This window comes from Oryza glaberrima, chromosome 6 (assembly GCF_000147395.1).
Source record: "Oryza glaberrima chromosome 6, OglaRS2, whole genome shotgun sequence".
Lineage (NCBI taxonomy): Eukaryota > Viridiplantae > Streptophyta > Magnoliopsida > Poales > Poaceae > Oryza > Oryza glaberrima.
Genome location: NC_068331.1, coordinates 11,075,341 through 11,086,292, shown reverse-complemented (window position 1 = coordinate 11,086,292; position 10,952 = coordinate 11,075,341).

The window sequence follows — 10,952 nt, the reverse complement described above, 5'->3', positions numbered from 1 at the left end:
GTGGAACCTTATGTTGGTGCACATGTTGAGTTTGAGGATATGTCATTGAAGACCATTTTATTTCCCACCCACCCAACTCTAGATGAACTAAGGTCACGAGTGAAAGAAGTTCTTGGATGGACCGAGGATAATGTGGAGATTTGTTTTTATGGGAGATACGATGTTGGTCAAGGGCATAAGTATATATTAAATGTAATAGGTCAGTTGGAATGGGAAGTTTATTTTGATTTGGTAAAAGAGTCTCAGTTTAGATCTCTAGAGGTGTTTGCATCAAAGTTGGTACGTACCGTAGAAAATTTGGATCTAAACAAATCTCCTTCTTATCATTACATTGAGAAGAATTTTGTGACATATTCTTCTCGTCGTGGAGGGGGTGCAAGTAAGACTGAGTTGGTACGAGAAGACTTGGAGGGGGAAGAAAATAAGAAGAGACCTTTGCTTGGAAATGATTTAGGGGAGGTAGGCCCATCAAAGAGACATTGCGGTAGTGATGATGTGGATGCAGCGAGGGAGATGAAAAGGGAGTTAGTACAAGAGGGGCTTGATCTAAGTGAACATTTGTCGGAGAGTGTGCATTGGTCGTTGTACGGAGGCAACCGTGAATACACGACGGAAGTAGCAAGCCAATATGTGAATCCAGATGATTACTTTTATGTCGAATTGAGTGGTGGTCACGATTCTGTCTCAGTAGAAGTCAATAGAGAGGAGGTTGACGAGGAGGCAAGTGTTGAGCAATATGATGTTGAATTTGCTGAAGACTCTGATGATGACCGTCCATTCCCTCCACTAACTAACAATGACAAGTTAGCATTAGAGGAATGTCGTGCGTTTGAGAAGGTGTTTGGGAGGAAGCCGGACATTCCTGAGTTTAGGGACCTAACACATGCCCATGGTGCAATACTAGATGGCGGCATCAACCTAGATCAGTTGCCAGAACCATTCCAGGTGGATGGTCTCAGAAAGGGTTTGGAGTTCCCATCCATGGTCGCATTGAAGCTATGGCTTCAGGAGTACGCCATCGTGCACCATCGTCCATACCGTGTTGTCAATTCTGCCGCAAACAGGAGGTACACTGTTAAATGTGAAAACCCACGGTGCAAATGGAAGGTCCATGCAACTAAGAGGTCTAGTGGCACGTGGAGGATATCACGGGTTGGTAAGGACCATAGTTGTGCTACTGCCGAAGGTTCAGGGAGCCACCGGCAGCTGACATCTAAGTTCATAGCAAATAGGTTATGCAATGCCATAAAACTGCAACCTACACTCTCTGCTTCTGCGTTAGCTTTGTATATATTTGAGGTTTTCCAGTATAGGGTGAAGTATGGCAAGGCTTGGAGGGCACGAGAGGAGGCTATGAAGCTCATTTACGGTGAATGGGGTGAAGCGTACGTCCGTTTGCCCACTTTGCTGCAAGCCATTAAGCAGACAAATCCCAGTATGGTCTACCACATCGATACTCATCCTGATCGGGTTGTCAACGTTGATGGAGTGACCAAGAAAATTTTTATGCGTGCATTCTGGTGCTTTGGTCCTTCCATAGAGGCTTTTAAGCATTGCAGGCCAGTACTAGCTATAGATGCAACCTTCCTAACTGGGAAATACGGTGGTGCCTTGATGACTGCATTATCAGCTGATGCGGAGGACCAACTTGTACCTTTAGCTTTTGCCTTGGTGGAGAAAGAGAATTCACGAGACTGGTGCTGGTTTATCGATCTTGTCCGACGGGTTGTGGTTGGGCCGCATAGGGAGGTTTGTATTATCTCAGATCGACATGCTGGTATAATGAATGCCATGAGGACTCCTGTTCCAGGATTGCCACCGGTTCACCATCGATGGTGCATGAGGCACTTCAGTGCTAATTTCCACAAGGCCGGTGCGGACAAGCATCAAACAAAAGAGCTCCTAAGGATATGTCAGATTGACGAGAAGTGGATATTTGAGAGGGATGTTGAGGCACTAAGGCAGCGTATTCCCGAAGGTCCTCGTAAATGGCTTGAAGATGAGTTGTTGGATAAAGATAAGTGGTCTCGTGCATACGATAGAAATGGCCGCCGGTGGGGTTACATGACAACCAACATGGCCGAACAGTTCAATAGCGTACTAGTTGGTGTTCGTAAGCTTCCAGTGACGGCCATAGTATCATTTACGTTTATGAAGTGCAATGATTACTTTGTGAACAGACATGATGAAGCAGTGAAGCGAGTCCAGTTAGGGGAGCGTTCGTCCACCAAGGTTGATAGTAAGATGAAGGTGCAAAAAAGTAAGGCGAACAAACACACTTCAAGGTGTTTCGATAAGCAGAAAAAGACATACGAGGTCACAGAGAGGGGTGGTATAACGCGAGGCGGTGTTAGATTCGGCGCAAGAGCCTTCAAAGTTGAAGGTGAGGGGAACTCATGTTCTTGCCAAAGGCCATTGCTGTACCATATGCCTTGCTCACATCTTATCCACGTTTATCTGATTCATGCAATTGATGAGGAATCTCCCAACCGAATGCCGTATCATTTCTCTTCAAGAGCCGTTGTGAACACATGGGCAAGTCGCTTTGAGCCATACCTCGACCCCACACAGTGGCCACCGTATGATGGTGAAGAATTTGTTGCTGACCCAAATTTGAAGATTAAAACAAGAGGGAAGAGGAGATCGAAGCGATTTAAGAACGAAATGGACTCGGGTCTTGGTGGTTCTGGAAGGAAACCACCTTCATGTGTTCAACTTGATGGTGCGCCGGTGCAAAATAGATGCTCGTTGTGTCACCAGGAGGGTCACAAGAAACCTAAGTGTCCTAAGCGTCCAAAAAAGAAGAAGTCCAAAAAAAATATAAGTGTTACGGAGGTAAATATTTTGTTTTCCTACTTAAGTCAATGCATGTTTTATTCTTGTCTATGTAATGTCTATTTATTTATTTTGGATTATCGCATTCATTTTCTTTTAATGTATGTCATATTGGTAACTAACGGTGAATTTATTACTTTGTCATGTAGGATGGCCGAGGAGGGACAACCACCGACTTACCCAGCCTTGGAGGCGTACTACGAGGCCCGTCATCGCGGGGCTGCGATCGAGGCGGGGAGGGTATGAATCGACAAGTATCGGTAGCGTGTGTTTGACATTATATTAACTAATTGATTTACAATTGCTATTGCAGGTACTTCAACCACTCCGAGTTAGAGCTCATGCCCCCCCAGTGTTCGACGATAGGTACATCCCGTACCTAAGGGCGGCCGGGTTGCTCGGGGTGGCCTTGGTCGTGAGCAGAGGAATGCCAGTGTTCAACGCTCCTGCGTTGACAGCACTTGTGGACAGATGGAGGCCTGAGACACACAGCTTCCACCTCCCCAGTGGTGAGATGACCATCACTCTACAGGATGTGGCTATGATCTTGGCCCTCCCATTACGGGGGCATGCCGTGACGGGCAGGACAGAGAATCCTGGATGGCGTGCACAAGTGGAGCAGCTATTTGGCATTCCACTGAACATTGAGCAGGGGCAAGGGGGCAAGAAGAAGCAAAATGGAATACCCCTGTCTTGGCTGAGTCAGAACTTCTCACAGCTTGACGACGACGCTGAGCCATGGCGTGTTGAGTGCTACGCCCGTGCATACATCTTGCACTTGTTGGGAGGGGTTCTATTTCCTGATGCTGGGGGTGACATTGCTTCGGCGATATGGATTCCTTTGGTCGCCAACCTTGGTGATCTGGGCCGTTTCAGTTGGGGCTCAGCAGTGTTGGCGTGGACATATAGACAGCTCTGTGAGGCCTGTTGTCGCCAGGCACCATCGTCCAACATGAGTGGTTGTGTGCTATTGATTCAGCTGTGGATGTGGTTAAGACTACCGATTGGAAGGCCTAAGTGGAGGCAAAGCTCCACTACTTGGCCCTACAATGAGCCAGACATGGAGAAGACAGTGGCCTACCTTTTTGAGAGGACAGCCACTGCACATGCTCACCGGGATGTGGCATACAAGCATTATGTCAATGAGATGGACTGCTTACAGCCTCAACATGTAAGTACTTCCAATATCACTTCTAGTTAGACATTTACTTCTTTAATTGAGATACTAACCAACGACATCTCTTCAACTTTTGCAGATTGAGTGGTTACCATACCACACAAATGAGGCTTCAAGCCTGACCCTGAACTCAATGTGCAATCGAGACTCTGACTACTTCATGTACCAGTGCCCATTGATTTGTTTCTGGGCAGTTGAGTACCACCTTCCGCACCGTGTCATGCGACAATTCGGGAAGAAGCAAGACTGGCCGGTTGAGGACATCTCAACTGGAGTTGAATTACACAAGTAAATATTTCTTATCTTTGTTTTGCTTTCATTGTCAATGTTCAATTTTGTACCATTTAACCTTTGTCGATGCTCACTCTTGTTTCATCACCTTCCACTTGTCTAGGTATGACAGGGTGAGAACAAAGAAAGTGAAAGACTGGGGGCTTGAGCATAACAGATACATTGATGAATGGAGGACAGCCGGAAGGAACGACAGGTACATCGAGAATATACACCAAAATCATTTTTTCTCAGAGTACCTTCGTTGGCTACATAGGACATATAGACTGTTCCTCCGCCCTACTTGGACGGAAGCCGACATAGAGGATGACCGCGATTCCGATGAGGGGCGGAATCCCTATGATGTCCGGACTAGAGTTGGATATCAAATGGAGCACGCCCCACTTAGAGACAGAGTCGTAAGTTTTCTTGCATTTGTTAAAGTTATTTCCATTTACACCCTAGACCCTAACATATACATTCTCACGCTTTCAGTCGAGAGAGCTCCTCAGGAGTGTGAATGAAATGGGGCATGCCCTCCAAGCTCCGAGGGGTGGTGAGGACACAGAGAACACACTCCGCAATGTTTTAGAGGTAAAATTTATTTAGCACTTTGCATTACTTGAGTTATGCCTAACAAACTTCTTTTTTTTAAAATGCAGAAAGTTCGTCAAAGGTGCCGGAAACTTGCAGCAAGATTAGGTTGCAGGTCGGTTGGATTGGACGACGTGTACCAACCGCGGAGACTACCACCACCACTACCTCAATCCGCGCGTCCAAGTACCGCTCGACACTCCATCAGGATAGAAGAGCGTGAAGAAGTTGGTGGCTCGTCATCGTCACGCATTCCGCAAGGGAGGGGAAAGGGGAAGGCGCCGGCTCCACCTAGCAACGACGATGACGACGACGACGAGGAGGATGAGGACTACGTCGCACCAGACGCTGAGGAGATAGACATGTCGCAGCTTCCCGACGCGCCTCAGGGGACGCAACCCACGCAATACAACTTGCGATCCACTCGGGCAGCGAAAAAGAGGTAAAATGAGCTTACCATTCTCAAATGTTATTTGATTTCCCTCATTTTGTTTTTAAAATGTTTTAAACACTGGATTTTCAAATGTAGGTACACTCCGGGCTCGCAAGCTATTCGGCGCCAACGGAAGAAGTGATTTGTATGAAGTTAATCTATTTGTTGGTAGTATGACATGTGTGGTGCACTATGTGATATAAAATGTGATGGACTATGTGAGGACTATGTGATGGAGTTTTGACATTGTTTCATGTGTGGAATATGTGATGGACTTTTGGCATTGTTTGATGTGTCGAATATGTGATGGACTTTTGGCATTGTGATTTGTGCAATTGGAACTTGTTTTAGTCTGTATGATACTGTGAATTGTGATTTGAATTGCGAACTGTGAATTGGTACATTTGTGCAATATATATCTTCAATTTGCAGGGAGGCAGAGGCGCCAATCATCCTGGCGCCGCGGTCGGGGAGGGCGGCGCCAGCCGTAGCCCGGAGGCAGAAGGGTTTCGGTGGGGGACGAGGGCGGCGCCAGACACCCTGGCGCCGTAGTCCAAGAGGGCGGCGCCAGCCCGGGCCCGGAGGCAGAAGGGTGTCGGGCGAGGAGGAGGGCGGCGCCAGCCACCCTGGCGCCGCGGTCTGGGGCTGGGCGCCAGCCTTTGCCCGGAGGCAGAACAGACTTGGCAAAAAAAATTTGGGGGGGAGAAAGTTGGGGGGCCGCAGAGGAGGGGCGCGCCAGCCATGCTGGCGCCGTGGTATGAGGTGCCGCGCCAGTTTGGCTGGCGCCCCCGTTCTGCCCAGTCAGCACCTCCGGACAGCCCTAGTGCCACGGTGGCACGGGCTCGGCGCCAGTGTGGCTGGCGCCGCCATGTTGGGGTACGGCGCCAGCCGCTCTGGCGCCCCAAAAAGGACCATTTTTGGTTTAAGTTTTCCCAGGGGTCTATTTGTAAAATAAGTTTTCAAAAAGGACCAAAATGTAAAAAATTCTGGTCACGCACGCGCGATATGATCCTGGACCGCAGATCGCGCTATGGATGGTTCAAGGCCACCGCGGGCGTAATGGAACCGCCCCCCCCTCTCATTTGTTCTATTTTTAAAATTACTCTATTTGGCCCCTAAACTCTAACCTGAGTCAACATCAACCTCAAAGGTTCAAACCTCAAATCATCTTATCCTACTCCCTTCGTTTTATACTATAATCAGTTTTGATTTTTTTTTCATAATCAAACTTGTTTCATGTACCATCTATCCTACTCACTCTGTCATTTTGATATTTTTCATATTCAAACTATTTTAATTTTTTTCAAATTTATAAAAAAAAAATAGTAGCATTTCCAACTCAAAATAAACATAAACATATTATAAAAAAATATAGTTAAACTTAAAAAGATTTGACTAGATAAAAATCAAAACGACACGGAGAGAGTACTGTGCAAAAAGTCACAAGTAATCCTCATGACTTCATACCTCAGATCTACAGTAAATTTAAAGTTTGTATACATCTAAAATATTTTATCTAAATATTATCAACGTAATTGCAAATCCAGATCCATGGATATGTAGAGATAGAAATACCAATTAGTCACATAGAACCATAGCAAATTAAATATGATAAAAATTTCCCCTAATCCATTTCACCAAAGCACTCCTTTCATTTCGAAATATATCGATATCACTCTGTGTAAGTTTATATGAGAAATATATAACTTATTTAATACAAATTAAAAAATACAGTGTTCCAACCATGAGAATTCAAATCTTAATATAGCTTATTATACATGTGCGAATGTGTTTTCAATAAAAATGTAATACTATTCATAGATTAATCATGAGATCTCTATCTCTTGAAGGTGCCCTCATGAAGGTGGTGTAGTGCAACGTGTGCATAGTGACAACAGTGCATGTGCATCTTCCATATAATAAAAAAAATAAAAGATTGTGCATTCTCGATATACGGTTGGAAATATAATCATAATTCGGTATATTTTAATAAAATACAATATACTAAATATGACATGTGAATAAAAATATGATCTAGTGATAGTGCTAAACATGAAAATGCTAACAACAGTAATAGCATCATTTAGTAACATATTTAACACTAAAAATATTAAAATAACATACTCGGAGAACGCTCTAGATCTAGAGGCGGTATTGGTGTTGGGGTTGATGTTGGTGTCACCATTCCTGCCATTCTCCCTAAACATGGTGATGCAAAAAAAAATTGACGCGGAGGAAGCAGTGGAGACGTAGCAGAGTAGTCGTGCTGAAGAAGCGCAACTTGATCGCACGCCTACCGTGCAGGTACTTAAGCTGACGGAGTTCTAAAGGCCTGCTTCTCTTGAGTACCTGTGCGCGCAAGTACCCATAACCGAGGAAAGCCAAAGCTGCACAAAAACAAAAAAACCGAGTTCCTTCGAAGTAGAACCAGAGATGGAACCGAAAAGAATCAGCAATCCTCTGCCTCGGCTGGAGGTGAGAGATAACGTTGGGAGAGAGAGAAGCGCTTATGACTTAACCACACTTGATGGCACTTCATAGTCTCGTCCATTCAGAACAGAACAACCAATCTGCTCGGCTAGAGGTGAGAGATACTGTTGAGGGAGAGAAAGGGCTGAAGGTGAGAGATAATGTCGAGAGAGAGAGAGAGAGGAGCACTTCTGACTTAACCACATTTGATGGAACTTCATGGTCTCGTCCATCTAGAGATGGAACCAAAGAGAAGCAGTAATCCTCCACCTCAGCTAGACGTGACTTAACCTAACCGCACTTGATGGCACTTCATGGCATTGTCCATTCAAAGATGGAACCAAAGAGATGCAGTAATCCTCTGCCTCGGCTGGACGTGAGAGATAATGTTGAGGGGGCTGGACGTGAGAGACAATGTTGAGGGAGAGAGAGGAGTGTTTCTAACTTAACCGCACTTGGTTGGAGGTAAGAGATAACATTGAGGGAGAGAGTAAGAGATAACGTTGAGGGAGAGAGATAGCGTTTCTGACTTAATCGCACTTGACCACCGTCTCTGTCTCCGTCGCACGCCCATCTGCCTCACCACGGCCCGTCTGAGTGGCTTGGCGCGCGTGCATGTGGCAGTCCCAGCACCACCTCAACCACTCAACAAGTGTTCTCAATTAGCAATCTATTTAAGTTACAGTCTCTTCTCATTTGTTTTCAAGATGACATTAATCTATTAACATCAATTACGAGTCCATGGAATTACTAGGATTTAATTGGGCCTAGCCCATTTAATTCTAACATTTGCATCCTATAAATCCATTTAATTTGGACAAAGTAAAAATATTATAATAACTAATTTTTTTTCAATGACAACCTACTAATATTTGGACATGTTGCCTATTTTTGCTTGCCATCCATTCTTTCCCTCCATTGTCCGTGCCTTGTGAGCAACAATAAGAGGACCACGACCCTGTATTTGTGCAGTACCCTCATGCATGTGGAACACATAAGAGTATCCAATAAGAATGAAAGATCTATCATGTTAGAAAGTACAAGATTTCATCGTTGACCCACCCAACCCCATGTCGCCCACGCGCTGGCGACACGGGGGGCGAAACCCTAGCAGCGCCGCCGCATTCCCTCTCCCCCCTCCCCCACCTCACCACCGCCGGAGCTCGCCGCTGGAAAGCCGGCGAGTGAGCCATGATGGCGGCGGCGGGGCCCCCTCCATGGCGGCGACCCTTCTCAGCGCAGGAGAGGCGGCGAACGGCGGCGGCGGCCCATCCCGGCGAGGAGACAGCGGATCCGGCGCCGCCTTTGTCGGATCTGGCCATCCCTTGGCTGGACCCGGGCGGAGTGGGTGTGTTGGCGGCGGAGGAGGCCATGGTGCGGCGGCGCGACAAGGGCGGCGACGCCGGCGCGTTGAGGCAGCGGCGACGGCGCCGCGTTGCCAGCGGAGGCGGCGGCGATGACGCGACGACGACGATGCTTGCACGGTTGCTGGCGGCGGCCGCCGCGGCGGCGAGATGTGCGCGGGCGACGGAGCTCGCGTCGCTGGGAGCGAGCGACGGTTGCAGCACCGCCGGGCCTGGCGGCAGCGGGCCGAGCAACAGCGGCAGCGGTGGCGCGAGGCTCGCGGATGGCAGCGACCGGCGGCGTGACTGGTGATGGACGACGGCGGCGGTGCCAGTGGCAGCCGCGGCTGTGCCTTGAGGCAGCAGCGGCAACACCCATGGTGGCAACGGCGGTGGCTCACGGTGCGGAGGAAGAGAGGCCTTGGAGCTCGTCGCAGCGGTGGCGTCAGCGGCTGCTTTGGCACCGTGGGAGGAGGCACGGTGGTGTGTTTGGCAGCAGCGGCTGCGGTGGCGGTGACCGCGGTCACCGGAGGCATGGCGGCCTCAGACGGCGAACTGAGGGCGTGGCAGATGGCTGCATCTGGCCAACGCGGCATCGTTTGGAGGAGGGGTCGGAGAGCGGCTTGGCGCAGAGTGGCGCAGCCGTTGGCAGCGGAGGCCGGCTCGGCGCGAGAGGCGCGGGTGGCGGAGATAGAGGCCAGCTTGGCACGAGAGGCGCGGCCGATGGATGGTGGCCGGATTGGCGCAAGAGGCGCGTCCGGTGGAGAAGGCCGGCTTGGCGCGAGAGGCGCGGCCGGCGGTGGAGGAGGCGACCTCTGTGTGAGTAGGAGCTGCCGGTGGATGTGGCGCGGTCTCCGGCGCACGAAGACTGGCCGGCGGGAGACGCTGGTGCAGGGGTCCCACATGTCGGCAGAGTTGGAGTGGTGGTGGAGCATCGGTGCGTCAGCCATGGATTCGCAGGTGTTGAGCGGCGGGTGAAAATCCAGCCTGGCATTGGCCAGACCGACAACGATGGTTCATTCCTCCTCTTGAGGGCATTGTCGTGCTGTCTCACCCCTCAAGGGCAGTTGCCGGGCGAAAGCCCAGTCTCGGCTCCTTTGAGCACGACGGACGGCGGAGGTGTTTTTTTTTTCCATCGCTTCTCTTCTTGAAGACGTCGTTTTGGCATCCCCTAGGGGGCGATCTCGTCTGTGTTCCTTTGTTGGTCTAGCGGCGGTCGGTCCCGCTTAGCGGCGGCCGATCCAGTGCTAGCCTTCTCCCGAGTTGTGTGTTGGCGCTGTCGGTGTGTGGGTGGTGGTATACTTTTTCTTTTTTTCCTGGTTGGAAAAAACTTTTTCTGCTCTATCAATAGAACTTCGCACCGTCTTTATAATAGAACTTCGCAACGTCTTCATGCGAGTCGTTCAAAAAGATTTCATCGCTGATGCTTTTCTCCAATGTATCAATATATAAATGCTACAGATAGTTGGAACATGATAATTTATTAATTTGTCCCTAAGTCCAAATAAAAGATGTGTTTTAGAAAATATTCAGTAGTTATTAGTATAACCTTAGCGACATGTTAAGTGGTAGGATGAACAATGTGTATGAAAGCCATAAGCTTTTCCAAGTGTTTCTAATAGAGTCCATAATTTCTCAACAAAATTGCATGAAGCACTACATATCAATTGCAAAGCTGGCATTGCATTGCTCATCAAATTTATTTATAGGTTGATCAAATTATTTATAGTTTTATGAAATTTAATCTTTAAATTATTCACGATGAGACTATACTTTGATAATATAGAATTCATGTTGTTGGTCTATACAAATATATCAAGTTGTCCGGAGC